This window comes from Phaethon aethereus (assembly GCF_964289735.1).
Source record: "Phaethon aethereus genome assembly, chromosome: Z".
NCBI classification, from domain to species: domain Eukaryota; kingdom Metazoa; phylum Chordata; class Aves; order Phaethontiformes; family Phaethontidae; genus Phaethon; species Phaethon aethereus.
Window position 1 is genome coordinate 62662706 of NC_138577.1, and position 19283 is coordinate 62681988.

Sequence of the window (19283 nt, forward strand, 5' to 3'; positions counted from 1 at the left end):
CATTTCTTTAAGAAGCCACATCTCCAGGACTGAAAATAGCCATTTTGATGACACATTAAATTTTGGAAGGGACAGGTAGAGCAGCTGCACTCAGAGGGACCAACTTTGGATATGAAAGTTCAACTCATACTGAGGGGATATACTTTTATATATAAACTTCCCGAAAGCACTCTCTTATCCACATTGACAATGCAAGTTGATCACCAATTCAGCTATATTTACCCTAGTGAAAAAGTAGAAGATGAAGCTAAGCAATGGAAGTACTGATAGTATAAGACAGTCTTTCAGCTCTAAGGGTAACTATTCAAATTCATTTGAGGCTGATGGTGTCAGTAAGTTATTACAGTCTAAACAGCAGATTGCAATCTTAAGAAATGGTGAGATGGGTTCAGCCTGGATGGAGTTTAATAAAAGTTATACCCGTTACCTAGCGTGGTTAAGACAACATAGAGAAAAGCTTTACCATTTAATACTGAAATTTGCTGAGTCCCCTGTGGCACAATATTTAATATCTTGCTTAGCGGTGAACACAAGAGTAGCCATAAGGGTAATATGACTATTTCTCTGGCTACAGTTAAGCACAAGCTTACATGTGTTGCTGGGCAAGGCTGGTTGGTGGAGGCCCAGGCCACCCCACTGCTCCTGCCTCCCCTCCCCTCAGTGGGGCAAGCACCTCTCCCTTTGTCCCCAGCACGAGCCTCCAGGGTTGCTCGCATGGACTACAATCAACGTGTCTATGTTCAAGTTTCCCTTGGGCTGTTAAACCCCGAGACAGCTGGCTGCAAATATTCAGCGTTGGATTGATACTGCCCTTTGGAGTCAGATGAAGACTTCAGAGGAAAAGAGCAATCTCCTTGTTTTACAGACAGAGAACAACATGGAACGAACCAGCTTGTTGAAAAAGTTAGTAGCTATTCCTGACCATACAGCCATCTCTGTGACCCCAGAAGACACAGTACATGCCTTAAGCAAACTTGGCAGCAATATCACAATCAATGAAGATATCACTCCACATTGTTACTTTAGATCTGGAGTAGAGATGGAGCAAATGGCATTAGTATATATGGAGGAGGGAAACCTGGAGAATGCTTTGGTTTTCTTAATAAGTTCATAATGTTGTTTGTAGAAAAGCTGCTCAGTCACTGAGATTATCACCAATGTGCAGTACCAGAAAAAAAAAGTTATTATTAAGAGACAGAAGGAAGTTGCATTTCTATGGACAGATGAATTGAAGAGAGATATTTTAAAAAAAATGTAACTTAGAATATCAAGAATACATGCAAAACTAAAACAAATGTAAAACTGAATTTCTGACGAAACTAGGGCATCAGAACTAATAGAGGCAGAGAAGAAACCAATCATATATATGCAGCAACAGCAGCTTGAATCAGAACAGTTTCAATTCTTTAAGGATCAACTTATTATCTACTGCACTGCTTGAGAAAAAAAGAGAGGAGCAGCACATCTGGCTGCATTGGGCATTCGCCTCCAGTAAATCAGATCTTAAAGGCAGTGGCTACTTTAAGTGCTGTTCAAACTCAATTGGCTGAAGCACTCAGAGGTGTTATTTTGCCCAGGGATCTCTGTCAAAAATTTCTGCTGCTAGCAGAGGCAAATACAGTAAGAGAAGTAGAAACATGTTGAATTCTCTGTGGAAAACTGGTACATAATGAATTTACCCATGTAGTAGCACCAAAGCAACTTCCAGGACCAGACTACTGCAACATGGAGAATGTGGAAGAATTATTTGGTATTCAGGATCAGTATGATCTCCTCACTTTGGGTTGGATCCATACACATCCAGCACAAACTGCGTTCTCATCTAGTCTTGATCTTCATACTCCTTGTTCTTATCAGCTAGTGTTGCCAGAGGCCATTGAAATTGTTTGTTCACCAACCCATAACGACACTGGGATGTTCGGACTTACTAATACTAGCATGGTAGAAGTTTCTGCGTGTAAAAAGAAGGGATTCCATGAACATACAAAGGACTAGGAGCATATTGAAATGCACAATTTCTTTTAAATTTCACAGACTGTTCCCAGATTCTGCAGTTTTTGGGGTGCTATCATCAGTAGCAGTAGAAGCTGTTTCTGGCCTCGTGCTAGGGAATGTTCAGATGCAGAGGGAGCATTTAAATCTAATACCATAAGGATCTGGAGACTATAATTTAAGATTATTGTTTTGCAGGGTTTTAGAGGAGTTCTATAGAAGACTACTAGTGTTTTAACTTTTTTTCTTTCCATTTTAGCATGTTGAAAATTCAATAAGAGAAAGCTAGTAATTGAAGTAATGAATGGCTTTATTAGTTAAGTGGGTATTAATGAGTATTAGTATGAAACTGGTGTGTTAGGCCTGGTATTTATTATGGCATAACTCCACCCTAGCTAGACTCAATACAATAATAAATCCCTATATTATTTTCAGATGTCTCATCTTGTGGGAAAATGTGTGTGACTACAAGATGGAGTTATATTAACATGGAGTTTCCTCAGAGAATATGCATGCTCCTGAAAGCAAACATTTGTCTACATTCTAGGAAAGCCTAAGCAAAATGTTGTGTGGAACATCTGCTGTTTAAGACTCTCAGTCTCAGGCATCTTTAAAGAAGTTTGCATTTATTTATTTATTAACAATTACTGATTTTAAAAAATCAAGACCTTGTAAAACCAAACATCTTTTAGCACCATTTTAAAGAAAACTGAAACTAAATTACTCCTAAAATTAAACAGTTCTACTATGCTTGCATAGAAACGTCAGATATTAACAATAAAGCCACCTGTTGTTCTCTGGGCGTCTATAAAAGTTTCATGAAATTATTTTTTTTTTTATAACCAGCCTCTGGTAATTACTTTTTACCAGTTAACACAGCTTACATCAATTACGAAAAGGCTTATGATGAAGGATATTAGTAAAATATCCCTTCAGGCCTGACGTCACCAAATATGAATCTACTAGATGGGGGCTGGAGGTGTTTATTTAAAACAAAACTCAACAACAGTAATGGTAATGATAAACTTACAATGTCTGACAGCAGAAAGCTAAACTAAACAGCCAAATAAAACAACTACAATCAGCTAAATAAAATATCTCAGTCTCTAAATGTTGTAATAGACAACCAAACTGCTAATTAAACAATATACCCATGTGTATTGGGTCTGGCTAAGATGGAATTAATCTTCCCCACAGCAGCCCTCATAGTGCTGTGCTTTGTACTGGTGGCTGGAACAGTGTTGATAACACACCAATGTTTTGGCTACTGCTGGTCAGTTCTCGCACAGCATCAAGGCTGTCTCTCCAACATTTCCCCCAACCAGTAGACTGGGGGAGGGCAAGATCTTGGGAGGAAACACAGACAGGACAGCTAAACTAAACTGTCCGAAGGGATATTCCATACCATATGATGTCAGCTCAGCAATAAAAGCTAAGAGAAAAGAGGAGGAGTGGGGGGTGTTAGTTTTCTGATATTTGTCTTCTGGAGCAACTGCTACAGGTACTGAAGCCCTGCTTCTTGAGAAGTGGTTGAACATCACCTGCTGATGGAAAGTAGAGAATAAATCTTTTGTGTTCTTTTTATTCCACATGCAACATTTGCATTCGGCTTATTAAACTGCCTTTATCTTGACCCACGTGTTTGATTATTTTTTTTTTTTTACGTCCTAAGTTCTTCCCTTTATCCTGCTGAGGAGGTGAGTGATAGAGCAGCTTGGTGGCACATGGCAATCAGCCAAGGTCAACTCACCACACCATAGTGATATGACTTGACTCCAGAAACAGAAAAAGTCAAAGAATAGAAAAATTTGAAGATTTATTGACACACATTTTTTGCTGTGAAGCTTTGCTAAAAATATTATAGTTACCTCACATTTAGAGAAGTAATAATAACAGATTTTTTTTGTGAAACAGTCAGATGATTTAATGCCACTTTTTCATCTGTGGAAAAAGTCGAGTAAATGAACCTGGCATGTGCAAGATTAAACCTAATTCTTCCCAAACGTTTTACATGTTGTTCTCTTCTTTAAGTCTCCTGTGTAAAAATAAGGAAGAGTTTTTCTCTTTCAAGTTTTTGCTTTCTCATTGACTTCTTTGATCCAGCCAAATGTTTCTCATTTTGAATCCTGTTGAATGAAGGAAATGCAATATATTTCAATTACAGTTGGGCTAATCTCTCTGCCAAATTTACTGGTTTGTGCAAAACTCCAATGAAAGCACACAATGCAATTGATAAAATTAGACATCTTTGGCTGAGTTGCTCACATCAGAATTTTAAGTTTAGATGACAAAACTAATTTAAAGAATAAACTTTGCTGATCCTTACTTTATAGCAATGTAAATGCCACCAAGAGTCAGTTCTGATGGATGACAGCATTATGAAAATACAGCAAATGGGAAACCAACAGGTTCCATTTCTAAATTAGGTTTTTAAATTCAACCATATGAGAGCAAGCTGTGTAGCTGGCACCACATCAGGAAATGGTGGAAAGGGAAGGGAAGGGAAGAGAAGCGAAGGGAAGGGAAAGGAAGGGAAAGGAAGGGAAGAGAAGGGAAGGGAAAGGAAAGGAACAAATTTATCATGGTATTTCTCCCTTGTGTTAAATTATCACATGCATTTCATTCCCCATCTTTCACCTTTGTTTCCATGACCAAAACCTCATGGCTGAAATATTGTAAAAGTAACTGCCTCTCCAGAGGCAATTAACATTCAAGCTTGTTATATGAAACAGGCTCGACTTAATGCAATAAATAATTTGAATTTAAACAAAAATAGACATGCTTTCATACTCAAACCAAGGGACAGAATGTGTTATACTAGTGCAGTATTAAACAGTGAAACAGTATGAAAAGGTCGAACTGTAGACATGCTGAACTAGTGTGAATGAAAACATAATAATTCCATTCTTCCTTGACAGCTGAATATGTTATTATAGCAGGAGGGTCTACCGTTTACCATAGATATTATCTAGGTGACCGATTCGCTAGGCTCATCAACATAAATAGCTCTATGATTCTTTACCTTGTGTTTAAATGAGTGTGAAGCACTTTTGATAGAGAAGATACCCATGTCAGGTTTGTTACTATTAACTTAAGGCCCAGTGAAGTCTCTGTTAACATTCATTGGATTTACTTTGTTTGGAAAATTAGTTTTAAAGCCCATGAAAATCAACAGACACTTCATATACAAAAAAGCTGTAGAGCCGTGTCAGCTCAGTGTTCCCCCAAGGTTAAAGAGCTCTACTATGGACACTCAGGTTGTGTGGCCTGACCTAAGCATGTCACAACTGTGGATGTCCTCCCACTATTGAATTCAGAGTTCATTCATACCTCTCTGAACAAACACAACATTGCACCATGAAGGTGTATCCCAGATATTTGTGTTAGGCAGCTGTCTTTCTGATGTGACACTGTCTGAAGACAGGTAAGGAGTAGGTTGCTCCTGCACCTTTAGAAATGTGGGTAATTTGGACTCCTGTTATGCTGATAGAAAGGCTGCCCCATCATATCATCCTTTTGGGTGCCTGTCTCCTAAAATGGTGGTATCATTTCATGTCTGGAAATAAAGCTTTTCTGTCTCCTTACCAGGAAGCTGGTCTCCCCACTGGTTTGGCCTCTTGTATCAGTCCAGAAGTGTGAAATAAAAAACATTGGTTGTCTTTACTGACCTTTATTGGGGCAAAGTTGTGCAATACTGCCAGAAAATAGGAAATCTGTAATAAGAGAAAAGAGAGCAAAAATAGAAGAGCCTGCTGTTGAAGAAAAAGATGCAGTCTAGGAAACAAAGAATTTGTCCTACTGTAGCTGTAGTAAGGTGAGATGAGGAAAGAACTGAAGGTTGCTTGGTATCATTAATTCAGACATTTCCTGACTTTCAGGAATTAATTTTCCAACACTAATGTTGTTTCTGGGTGTAGTTTTCCATAAATAGGAGAAAACAGCAGTTCTAGTTTGTATCCTGTGTTGATTCCATCAATGCTTTCTATATGAATTAGATATTACAGTAGAATGACAAAGAATATCCTCAGTAAGTTTCATGGACACTTGTGACAGCAGAAATACATGGGATGTTTATCATTCCTGGTTTCATTTTAACTTCTGTGAGGGACATTACTTTCTAAACACTTCTGTCTTTGCTGTTCTGACTAATTTGTCTCTGCCTCATCCTTCTATCCATACCAACATCAGACTTTTGTCCTTTTCTTATTTACTGACAGACATTCAATTTTGGAAGCCAGAACACTTAGGTTCAGTTTCAAACACTGTGGAAACTTCAGCTTGGCAAAGAAAACTGAATCCTACACTTGTTAAGCAATGAAGGACCAAATTACTTTCAAATATTTTGTTTTGAAATATAAATATAAGTGCAGTTTGAAAGTATTACACATGTGAAATCCTAAAAGTTCTTCTAACGATAGCTTTAAATTTCACCTTAAAATTTTATGTAAAGCTTGTAACTTCTTTGGATCTGCATTTTCCACACAGAGCTCTCTTAAAGGGAAACATACAAAATGAATACATGCAAATTTTGATAGAACAAAAAAGGAGGAGAAAATCCTAATGACTCCTTTTAATGCATTATTATTACTCAGACATGGCCAGTTTTTATTTTATTAATTTTTGTCATCTATAGTCTTCCTCAGCATGTGTACAATAGAGTGAAGTTTTTATATTGTTTGTGTAGAGTATTTTTTATTGTGTGGGTAGGAGACAGAATGGACAGAAGAAAAAAGAATGTGAAAAGGTAGAAAAAGCAATTGTGTGACTGGAATGTAAATCAGCACTTTGGTTGAGGATCTGAACCTGATAACTTTTCTGAATATAAGCACAAACCCCAGGCTAATAATGCTTCAGTATTTCAAAAGTTGAACAGATATACAACAACAAAACCAGACTTTTGAAATTGAAACACTTGCCTGGTTTTGATTTGTTATTCTCATACAAACACAGAATATAAACTACTTCTCACTGGTACCATTTTTACCGCAAGGCATGAGCTGTATAATTTGGGAGCATGAAATGTGAAACAGGCTATTTTTATAAAAGAAACAATGAGCTGAAATGATATTTAATGCAGAATAAAAGTTCTCTTTTCCTGTTCTGCAGACATATGCCCAAAATGAACAATTTTTTTCCATATTATAGAGCAGGACTTATCTCCAACTATTTTTGTGGGAGTATTAGACTTTTGTTTGAGCATCTTATCATCATCCTCTTTTGCGCTATTATACATTTGCCCCATCGCAGAGCTGTAATAGACTACTCAAGCTTGTTCTCAAGATCATAAACTAGAGTAAGAGGAGCAGATCCCTGGGCTCATCTCTACTCTGCTTCATACTACTGACTGCAGAGATAAAATGATGCTTTTTAAAAACCTCCATATTACTGTAGGTATAGATCTGTCCAATACCTGTTCTAAAAGTAGAACTCAAACTGTTTTAATTATGTCCATCTGTTAATTTTTGTCAGGATCCTATAAAGTCTTTTTGACCTGCATAGCACCTATAGATTTTGCTTCCCTAGTATGTTGTGCTCAGGCAATTAGGAAGCATTAAGCAATGTAAAGTTTAAGTTGAAAGAACTACTGGGAATTGTTAAGGAGAAACAAAATTTTGGAAATAAGGAGGAGACATCTGAAGATGGAGAAAATCCTGTGGTTATGTTTTTGGTTACCTGGATGGTAATGGAGACACCATTATACATAAGAGACCATGTATAGCTCCAGGATGAAAAATTAATTCCTAGAGTTCAGTGAAGTCTTCTCAGAGGCCATATTTTGCTATTAGGAAACTGAGGAGATAGACAGAGATGCCTTGTTGCAGCCTTGGATCTGGCAAGTGGGACCTCTACGCAGGGAAGGGCCTGCAGATTCTGACGCTTCTGCTGGAGTCAGACACTTGGTTCAAAACCATAAGACTTGACTACCTTTGGTATATTTGCAAAAGGGGAGTCAGATGATGGGCAGAGTGTACCCTCATCAAATTTTCTGAAGACAGAAAAGTGAGAGGAGTAGCTGATCCACCAGAGAGTTGTACTGCCATCCAGAGGAACTTCAGCAGGCTGGAGAAATGGCCTGACAGAAACCTCATACAGTTCAATTACTTCTGGGGAGGAACAACCCCATCCACCAGTACATGCTAGGGGCCTCCCAGCTGAAAAACAGTTTGGCAGAAAAGGACCTGGGAGTCATCCTGGTGGACATCAAGTTGAGCATGAGCCAGCAGTGCCATTTTCTTGATCCCATCATCGTTATTTCTGGTTGCAAAAATTAATATCCATTAAGCTAAGGAGAGATAGAGGAAGGGAAAATGATTGATCCCATACTCTTGTCATTAGTGAGTTCACCTGACAGATGGAAGTTGTCATTTTAACTACCTGCTCCAATAAATATTTGTGTAAAATGGAAGTGCTTCAACAGGAGAGATTAAGAAAGATGCAGACTGTTGTTCACAAAATTTATCTGAAAGTGGGGTTCCATTAGTGTACACAGCTGTTTTTTCTACAGGTTGTGCTTGCTTTAGACTTCTTAGGTGATCATGCTTGAATGTTTAGTCTTCCTGAAGAAGTCTAATCTTAGGGAAAAGAATGTCTAACCAGCCAGTCTTGACAGGAATTTTAGAAATGTTGACTAGGCAGCTCATTTTACACACAGGAATTCTAGCATGCTAAATGTGAATGTGGCTTCATGTTTACAGACTAGTGGAAATGTAAGTCTTCCAGGGAATTATGAACATTTAGTAGGACTTACATTGTGAAGTTGCATATTAGAAGACTTAATTAACTAAACTGCTCACCAGATTATGGCTAAAGTGACATAATAGTTAACATAAAAAGAGTGTTGGGGAGGCATTTTGTTGCTGTTTAAGATACTGTTTTACTGTGAACTCAGATAAGCAGCAGAGCACGGATCATAGCTGGACAGGAATGAACTCAAGAAAAAGTATAAAATTCTCTTTCAGCCACAACTAAGGTAACTGGTTTGGCTATACATAGTGGTACTGTGTTGAAATATGACAGGATTCAGTCCTTTCTTCAGGGAACTCTCTGAGCATGCCTCAGGAGCCAGAGTAAGTGTACAGAATTTTCTTAAAGACAATGTGCAGCTAAGAAGTGCTGCGGCAGTTGTCCTCAAGTGATATGATGATGTGCAAAATTTATGCCACTACAATTTAGAAAAATACCTGGAGACTTCTAGTTTATCAACAGTTTACTATGCCTGGTATCCTATGCACTGTATAGTATTGTTATCATTCTGTTATCCTATGCATTGCATTTTTTCTTTAGTAATTTTATTATTGAGTATATACATCATCTGTTTTTATAAATATTCCTCCTTACAGAGAAATGAATAATATTGTTCAAAGACATATCATATAATTTTGTGCTTTCTTCTTCTGCCAGTTTTATTATCGCAATTAACTAATAGCACTATTCCCAGAGCTGAAGATGTTAATGCATAAAGAGAGTTGTCTTGGCATGAAAAGACATTATTATAGTTTGAAGTTTTTATTGCTGCTAAATAAATAAAATCAAGAATTGAAAATGAGATGATAACTCTGTCACTCACTGAGCTCAGTAGCCTTGGTTATAAATTAATTTACTGGTTCTCTGAACAAGTATCCACAACCAAAAATTAGGAATTCTTCTCATTTTTACTCACACAAACACTCACAACACAGTCTGAACTAGGAACATGTCACCTGTGTGCACCTGAAAAAGTCTTGGTATTCAAAGGCCATAAGTCACTTCATGTTTTGCCACTAGCAGTTATAATAAAGGTCAATTGATTGGATTTGCATGTGTTTATGAGCAGGTAAAAATTCAGGAGCAAGAGTGGGCACAGAAAGCCTAAATTGCCTAAGTTAAAAAAATAGAACTAATTATTCCAGAATTTCCTTTCTTCCTCTGGTACTATATATGGCTACCTCGGTTGGTTTGGAGGAAACAGTGTTGAAATTACAGCTGTTTTTCTATACTGGCAGTTAAAAATCAGCATACAGCAAATTAACTCCCTATGTTTTCATCAGGGGATGGTGTCTTATGCTCTCTGTATTTCCCTAGGTCTCTACTCAGAAGTCTCTGCTTTTGTCCTCATTCTTTCCTCTTCCTCCCTCCTGCCACCCTTGCCTTTGCCTTTCCCCTTCCCATTTCTGGAAAAACTCCTATTGGAGTGACAATAATAAGCTTCACAAAACTGACTTTTTTGGGCTCTTTTGTTTCCTTTTCACTCATGGAATACCTGACCTGGACTTGAACAGTGTGTGATGATAAGCAAACACTCTATTAAAGTAAATTTTACAGACAACAAATAATGATAAGATAAATGTGCTAGAGGAAAACAGGAGGAGTAACTGTTCAGGGGTGTTACTCTAAAACCTTTATGGAAGGCAGCAATAAAATGGTGAAATGTAACAAAAATAGTCATGACCATATTCACAAACTGAGAGGTGCATGAAACTGTCAATGCACGCTACCTTCTGAACTCATTAGCACTGGATTCTTGTTTGTAGTTACTGCTCAGGATAGACTGAGGATTTTGTTGGAGACCGAAATCACCTATATATCTATAGAACATGAACATGGAAAGGGAATTCCTTCCCTAACAAACATGTTACAGTTCCAGGGGAAGGGTCATCTGCAGAAAATAAAGCAGTTGTCTTGTTCATTTAGTCTCATGCCTTTTCTCTGAATAGGGAGAAGGCATCTTGTTAGTGTCAAATGCACTGAAAAATTTGTGAAGTAAACACATATTTCTCCTTTGATTGAGGCAAATATCCTCAACCTATTGGCTTACTATTAACCAGTATTTGCACTAGACCACTGACCTACATTGCTTTTTTATTAAAATGAAGCTTCCAATTACTTCTTAGTCTGAAAAAGGACTCTCTTTCAAACCCCGCACACCCTCCAAACATATCCCTTTAACTGTGCTGCATTTCAAAACACAAAAGAAACAAACATTAACCAGAGAATGAAATCAATATTAGCCACTTGTTGTTTGACAGTTGTTCTTTTCTTCCTTTTTACATTTCATATATCCTTTTTAATACTAATTCTAATAATACTAATATTCTGTCTTCTAAAATACTAGTGTATTGTTAAAAACTTATAATTTACAAAACACAGAAAGTCACCTAAACTTCAGACTGTGATATTACAATCGCCAAGTAATTCAAATAAGGGAAAATGTGTATGCGTTTAAGTTTCTCCTGTCAAACTCAAAAGTGCTGGCAGTTGAAGGACACAGAAAAGGGAGATCGCAATGGGTGCAGCCAGCACCTGAATCATTCTCGTGAATACTCTGCACAAGAATCATATCAGTGTGCTGCTAGCATATTGTACTCTGACTTTTCCAGCCTTGAGTATGGGCTCTCTGGAGTGTCTGCTAACTGGTATTGCAAGGAACATATCTCAGGTAAGAACCGTATCTGAAGTAAAGCCTGGCTCAGTTGCCTTATTCTGTGACTGGGTCTACACAGATAGTTTAGTCCAAATTTGCACATTAGTGTCTGAACTCAATGTTCATTCACTTGTGAAAATCTCTAGATTGCTTACAAGATTTTCCTTATAAGACTTAAATCAGGCTCTCTAAACTCCCCAGGATTTCCAAATATCTACTGATCCTCTACAGTCGTCCAATTTACAGCTCTGGATTTAAGACTGTTGAAGTTAGTTTCCCTAACTATTTTTATTGTAGTTGTTTCCCTAACTAGTTTTGGTTGCTGTTTTTTTTTTTAGTTTCCTCAGCTATTTTTTTTTTCCTTAAAGGACAGGGAATCTCAGTGAATAAAAGCTGCTTATAGTTCTCAATATTTCATTTAAATCCTCTTTGGGTTGTCAGGGAAATCACAGGGATATCATGGGATTCTTTCCTTCAAAGGTTTACCTTGGTAATTACTGGAAGTAAGTGGAACCACAAGTAGTTTTTTGTTATGCAACATGCAGATACTGCATATTTAACATACTCTAATACATGAGATGAAGAGCAAATGTAGTTAAGAATTCCTTAGATTCAATTCTTGAGAGGTTGAGGAAACTGCCAGATTATGCTATAGAAATTTCTGTGTTGGGCAAATTAATGATGGTCCATTGGGTACAATTTCATCACTGTACACTTAGTTGGCTGTAGACCTCAGCCTTAGAAAATCACTTGCCACATGGACAGGCTTAAAAACCATGAAAAGCCTTGGTGCATGCATGTAGTATATGTGGAAAAAAAGTGAAAGCTTGAGCGTTACGCAACATGGACTAGTAGCTTTTATTTCAAGCCTGAACCATGAATGTGAGCCACAACGCACCTAAACTTCCATTTAATACAAGTTACATAGATTCAGCCTGACAATCCTATGTGGTCATGAGTGAATATGGGAGAAAGCCCGGGAAGGAAACTCAGAGCTGCCTCCATGTTTGGTCTTGTTATGCACCCACCCTGGTCTGCATCAACTAGCATACATTTGAAGTGCTCTTGTGCACCTGTTGTGGAGCTGACAGAGCCTTTACAGGAGAATCCTGCTGCTGCATGCTACAGGGAAAGCTGGCATCTGTAGGCCACCTGAATCTAATGTGTGTGATAGGTCAGACTACAGGTGTATCTTATGGTTACCAGCCTGATCTGGATTTTGGGTCACTCCTGTGCTCAGGTGGTTCTCATCATATGGAAAAAACTTTAAATTGCCATCTGCAGGAACTTATAAAATGGTGTTCCTCCCAGATCTTCAGCCATCATACCTTTGGCAAATCTTTGCTAAGTGTGTTGCCTGAAAGCTAAGTAACCTCTGGCGTTATCCAAAAATTGGGGAAATAAAATGCATGTCCTGAAGTCAATGATACATTAGGTACTGGGTCAAGATCTGATAAGTAAGGACCTTCTTAGTTTTAAAATCAATGGATATTTCATTGGCAGCTGACTTAGCTTTTTAAAATTAGTCAATTTTTTTTTTTTTTGTCTGCTACCCTGGACCATTTGAAATGCAATAGCTACTTCTTTTACTTCTATTCAGCCCCTTGAGCTGGAAGACAGGGATGGAGAGCGCAATAAACTCACCATAATCCAACAGGAAACAGTTAAGGACCTGCTCAGACACCTGGATACCTACAAGTCTATGAGGCCTGATGGGATCCACCCAAGAGTACTGAGAGAGCTAGCAAAGAGCTTGCTAAGCCACTCTCCACCATTTATCAGCAGTCCTGATTAACAGGGGAGGTCCCAGATGACTGGAGGCTTGCCAATGTGACACTCATCTACCAGAAAGGCCGGAAGGAGGATCTCCGGAACTACAAGCCTGTCAGCTTGACCTCCATACCGGGGAAGATCACAGAGAGGTTCATCTTGAGGATGCTCACAGGGCATGTGCAGGACAACCAAAGGATCAGGCCCAGCCAGCATGGGTTCATGAAAAACAGGTCCTGTTTGACCAACCTGAACTCCTCCTGTGAGCGGGTAACCTGCCTAGTGGATGAGGGAAAGGCTGTGGATGTTGTCTACCTGGACTTTAGTAAAGCCTTTGACAGCGTCTCCCACAGCCTTCTCCTGGAGAAACTGGCGGCTCATGGCTTAGACAGGTACTCTTCGCTGGGTAAAGAACTGGCTGGATGGCCGAGCCCAGAGAGTTGTGGTGAACAGAGTTAAATCCGGCTGGCGGCCGGTCACAAGCAGTGTTCTCCAGGGCTTGGTTCTGGGACCAGTCTTGTTCAATATCTTTGCTCACGACCTGGATGAGGGGATCGAATGCTCCCTCAGTAAGTTTGCAGACGACACCAAGTTGGGTGGGAGTGTTGATTTGTTGGAGAGTAGGAGGGCTCTGCAGAGGGATCTGGACAGGCTGGATTGATGGGCAGAGGTCAATTGTATGAGGTTTAATAAGGCCAAGTGCCGGGTCCTGCACTTTGGTCACGACAACCCCATGCAACCTTACAGGCTTGGGGAAGAGTGGCTGGAAAGATACCTGGTGGAAAAGGACCTGGGGGTGCTGGTTGACAGCTGGCTGAACATGAGCTGGCAGTGCGCCCAGGTGTCCAAGAACGCCAACAGCATCCTGGCCTGTATCAGAAATAGTGTGGCCAGCAAGGGGAGGGAACTGATCACGCCCCTGTACTCAGCACTGGTGAGGCTGCACCTTGAATCCTGTGTTCAGTTTTGGGCCCCTCACTACAATAAGGACGTTGAGGTGCTCGAGCATGTCCAATAGAGGGCAATGAAGATGGTGAAGGGTCTAGAGCACAAGTCTTATGAGAAGTAGCTCAGGGAAGTGGGGTTGTTCAGTCTGGAGAAGAGGAGGCTGGAAATATGTAAAAAACGTGTTGATGTGGCGTTTTGGGCCATGGTTTAGAGGGCATGGTGGTGTTTGGTTAATGGTTGGACTTGATGATCTCGAAGGTCCTTTCCAACCTTAATGATTCTGTGATTCTGTGATTCTTTACAGTTTTTAAAGTGCCATAGTCAACTTTTTACAAAAAGATCTTGTATCACATTCAGCAGATAGGTTAACTGAATTACTCTATCAGGTTCTGGAGTGGGGTCTGGCCATATCCTGAAGTCTTTATTTAAATAAAATTCCAATTGATCTCATAACTTTACGTGGGATCGGGCTCATGTATTTGGCACTGGTTTCGTACTATGCAAGGTGGAAATTCAAAGAGTCTGTAATAAGGAAGCTTCACCTCATGGCACCAAGTATGAGACTAAGCGAAAATGTCACCTTAACAATAGTTAAAGCTGTAAGCCACATTTCTTCTCACTAAAGGGAAATATAATGTGAACATGAGTCACAAGTGTTTTCATACTCACCACTATTTTTCCTGTTTCTGATATTAAGTCCCAATACAAGGATTATTTGATTACCTACAGTTAAATGTTACTTTATCTCATACTTTGAACTGTCTGCTTCACAATACTTTCATGTAAATTATGTGTGCAATCGCAAGAAATTTTTCTCAGAAAAATGATTTTTAATTGAACAAACCTGTAAAAAACCCCCAACAAATCAAACAGTGAAGCTCAATCAATCCCAAGAGTGTCATAACTCCAGAGTGCCCCCGGTCACCATACCGAAGTGACCCACTGCAGTGCAGGACTAGGTTTTTTAGAAAAAACTATAAGAAGCAGTTGAAAGTTAGGCCTATGTCTGATGTCATACATAGGTATTCCAGATGCAGAGGAACACAGAACACCTCTCTCACTTGGGGACATGTAATGTTGTATGTTTCTTTAGATGATGGCTTCCATTCTCCTCTTTTATTCTTACAGCATGATTCCATGGAATAATTTTTGCAGTATTGAAACTTAGCTTCTGTTCTTCTCACTCGATGTTTTTTCCCACATAATAGCCAGGAATTACCCAGAAAATTATGTTTAAAGGATGACTGAAGATTGTCCCACCCTAAATGAGTCCCCGTGGTGGCACAGAGCCATGGAAGCGTGCATGGAAAGGGTTGACTAAGGGTAGATTTAAGGATAGATGTCCTATCTGATTGCTGCAGCCAGTGTAATGTAAATCAGCTATAATGGTCTTTTCAGTGAAACTGAAGAAAAGTAGCTTTGAATCGCTTCCCTTTCATGGGCCCCTTCTCATCTGTATTAAATATGACCTCAACATAAACGGAAACTTTGCATATGATAACTCTACTTTTTTTTCATGTTTTCTACAGAGACTCTGGATATCTTATAACCATAAACTCTTTGATACAAGAACAAACAGATGGGTTAACTGCTGGAATGATTGAGTCAGTCACCAAAGCTGAAGTGTTACAAAAGTTTTGTCTTTCAGGGAAAAAATGTATTCAAATAAATATTTTCTTGTCCAACATGTTTCTGATTTGCTAAGAAAAAAAAAGAGAAAAAACCCCACTAAACTACTGCTTGTCTTTTGGTCAGTTGTCCTTACAGAGAGATGCCAAAAATAATTCTGAAGCTGATAGTTTCCCCTTAAAGAAAAACATGGCAATAGTACATTTGCAGAAATATCACCATTTGGTTTTTGTTCTTTGAACAACCCTTCTGGTCATGCTTTCCTGCTTTTTCCGCTGTTCTGTGGAGTTTCATTAAAGTTCAAGCATTGTGCTTAAACTTTAAGTGATATTTCAACTTACTGCAAAATCCCAAGGTGTTGGCACATTTCCAAGGCATTTAGGACTTCTCCCTCTTTAAAAAGAGAAAGGAAAGAGAGTGTGTAAGGAGTGAGAGAAGAAACAATTTGTAATGAATTCCACACTTGCATAGCTGAAATGCGTTTTATATATTAGAGGTCTCTGGAGGTTTTCAGGTCTGGAGATTATAATGTAGCAATTAAAACGGGCATTGTAGTAGCACTTATTATCTTAGCAGATCTCTATCATCTGTAATTGACAGAGAATGTTTAATTTGAGACGTTTAGCAAAGTAATGTCTGGAATAGTTACATTAAGTAGATGGGAAAGAAATCATGGTTGTGGTCATGTTAAATTTTGAAACATGAAATGAGCAACAATTGTGTGGAAACTTCCATCTCCAAGGAAAAATAACAACACAGATGTGTCTTTTGCAGTGAGAATTAATTTGTGGGGCTGATGCATTAATAAAAGGATTAATTGCCAAGTATCTTGGTTTGGGCTTCTAAGAAGTCATTTATGATTTTATTTCATCCAGTAACCACAGCCACTTTCACTTCATTTTTGAGTAAATGTTTTATATAAAAAAACCCCAAACCCAACAGTCTTGGAAACACTGAAAGAAGGAGGAAAGGAGAAAGATTTCCTGAAGCAATATTTATTTTAAGGGTGAATGTTAGTCATATCAAAGCATCAGCAGCCACTTTAAAATACGTCACCTGGGCTCACTTTCTTGCAGCAGTGATGTTTGGGATCAGTTATACCTATGTCAAGGGGAAACACACTCCTTTATGGAAAACTATTCTTTTTTCCAAGTAGTGGATCCCAATGACAGAATATAAAGTTATCTGCTCCTGTGTCTACATCATATCCCACTACAATTCCCATTTTCCATGTATTTCTCTATGAAGTAGAAAGAATAAAGTGTTATTACATCATTCTTCTTGGTGTAAATAGACCATAGAGCTGCACCTACATCATTAGAGTTGTTCTTGTTCATAAAATAGACCACAGACTTGGCTAGGTTAGTTTTTCTGCAGCTGATATTATTTACTTTTGGAAAAGTTTGTCCAGTGTGTAAGAAAAGCTGGGTATATCAGCACAGCTATTGTGGGACACCAGGTCACAGGGACTGAAAGAGTTAATAGATTCCAGTCACTCCTGAGTGGATAAACAGGAAAAAAAAAGAAGAGTAGTGGATGTGAAATGGAGGAAATTCGGAGTTCAGGCTGAAAGGCTGGAGTTTACAAATCAGAAGTTCAGACAATTTTATTTTAAAATCTTAGAGGCAAGCTATCAAAGAAATAGCAAAAGCTCTGATATCCTCTCCACCCCACACTTCTTAATTCTAACAACACTATTGTATGAAGTTTGATAAACTGCTACGTTAAATGAACAAATATTATTATCTATGAGTGGTTTTCTTCCAACCATTCTTCCAGATTATCTCACAATCCCATTTTCCCAGATTGTATTGGGTATAAAAAGATCTGTCTCACATGTACTCAGAAAACATACAGCAACAACAAAAAGGCAAAAAGGAGTTCTTAGCTGTTACACAGCATTAGGAGAATGAGGATAATGTGGAATATGTAGTCTAAAATTTGAAAATGGCTGGAGTAGTTTGTTGTTTAAATCCTTTCACAAATATCTTTGTCAATGGGAGTGTAGCAAGACTAGTTCATGGGTCATATATTATACTTGTGCTCGTCAGAAAAATACACACGGTATGTGCTCTACCGGAGAGTGAATCCTCCATTGAGAAGACTTAATAATTTCTAGTGTGTTAAGGAAAACAAAACTGTATCCTATTCTCCTGCTTTACTTCATATATCCCAGCTAAAGCAAGTGACTGCAGTAATCTGAAAATTCTCCTATGTGTGAAACAGACACTATGTTTTATGCATTTCCTTTACTTACCTCTTAACTCATGGGACATTGAGAAGTCATTGAGAAAAAATATATACCAATCTTTTATTAACTCAGGACAAGAAATGAGCATCCAACTCATTGATGTAATACAGAAAACCCCGTTTTATGTTTCTACCTTTCAGAAAAACATGGAAGAAAATAAGAAGCCATCTGAAAGAGGATCTCAGGAGCAATAGAATGTAGACTGACTCATGAAACACAGTGAGGAAAAGATGGCTTTTTCATAAATGTAAGAAAAGGTCTGGCCCTTGGCAGAAAGATGCAATTATTGACTGAGGGGAGATTATATGAGTAAATGCATACCTACAGAAAACCCAGAGTAGGAGCAAAACCATTGAAGAAATACCAGTAATTGAAACAAGAAGTAAAATTCCACAATAGCACACTTGTCAGAATTGCTTCTAGACTTTAGTGTTGGAGGGAAGTAAAGAGTTGGATCAAAAGCAACTGGTCAGCTTTTTTTTTTTTTTTTTGGTGACTAGCTGCTTGCACAACCCTCAGTATTGCAGCCAAATTTATTTTACTTACTTATTTTAATTTTTACTTACTTATAAGTTTATTTTATTTATTTTAGTCTGTATTGTGTCTCCACCCTTTGTCTTGTAATTATCAGTTTCATTTATTTTTCTCTATTTTCATCTTTTCTTGAATAACTTCTGGGTCTTTTAAAAGGACTGATACAAATGGGGATAACTTCATGTTTTTTAATTGCTGTATAAGCTCTGGCTTCAGTAGTTTCCAAAGTAAGCAATCAGCCAAACACATATGGTAGACAAAGTTTTTGCTACTACAGGTGCTTCCAAAATTGGTCTTCTAAGTTTATTTCTACATTTCTCCTGACTACCATGTATAGTAAATCTTGTCTGACAGTCATCACTTTATGGTACAGACCAAAATTATTTTTGAAAATAAAAATGTCATGTTCAGTTCTCCTAATTAATTTTTCTGTGTGTGAGAATGGGTGTTTCCCTCTTTCCAAGTGAATTCTTGCAATATCCAGAAGCTCAGTTTCTTGATTCACCAGGTGTTTGGGATCCAGATGATCTCCATAGCTATATGAGCTTTGCCAGGATTTGCTTCATTTAGTACTCAGTAATTAGCTATGATGACTTTGTCCAGTGTTTCATGTGGTGAGGGAGTGTAAATTCAGAAGAGAGAAGACAGTTTTATGAATCGTAAAACTTTCACAGTGATCAACATTTTGTTTTCCGAAGAAAAGAATTCTTTCAGCCTATACATCTTCCTTTTGTGACTTTTTAGTTCATAAGTGCTGCT

General features: G+C 38.3%; 1 pseudogene across 1 annotated transcript; it reads left to right on the forward strand.

Moving 5' to 3' along the window:
• Positions 1-823: 823 nt before the first annotated feature.
• LOC309415633 (AMSH-like protease) lies at positions 824-1995 on the forward strand (annotated as a pseudogene). The gene has a single exon. The product of its transcript is annotated as an AMSH-like protease (transcript).
• Positions 1996-19283: the final 17288 nt, after the last annotated feature.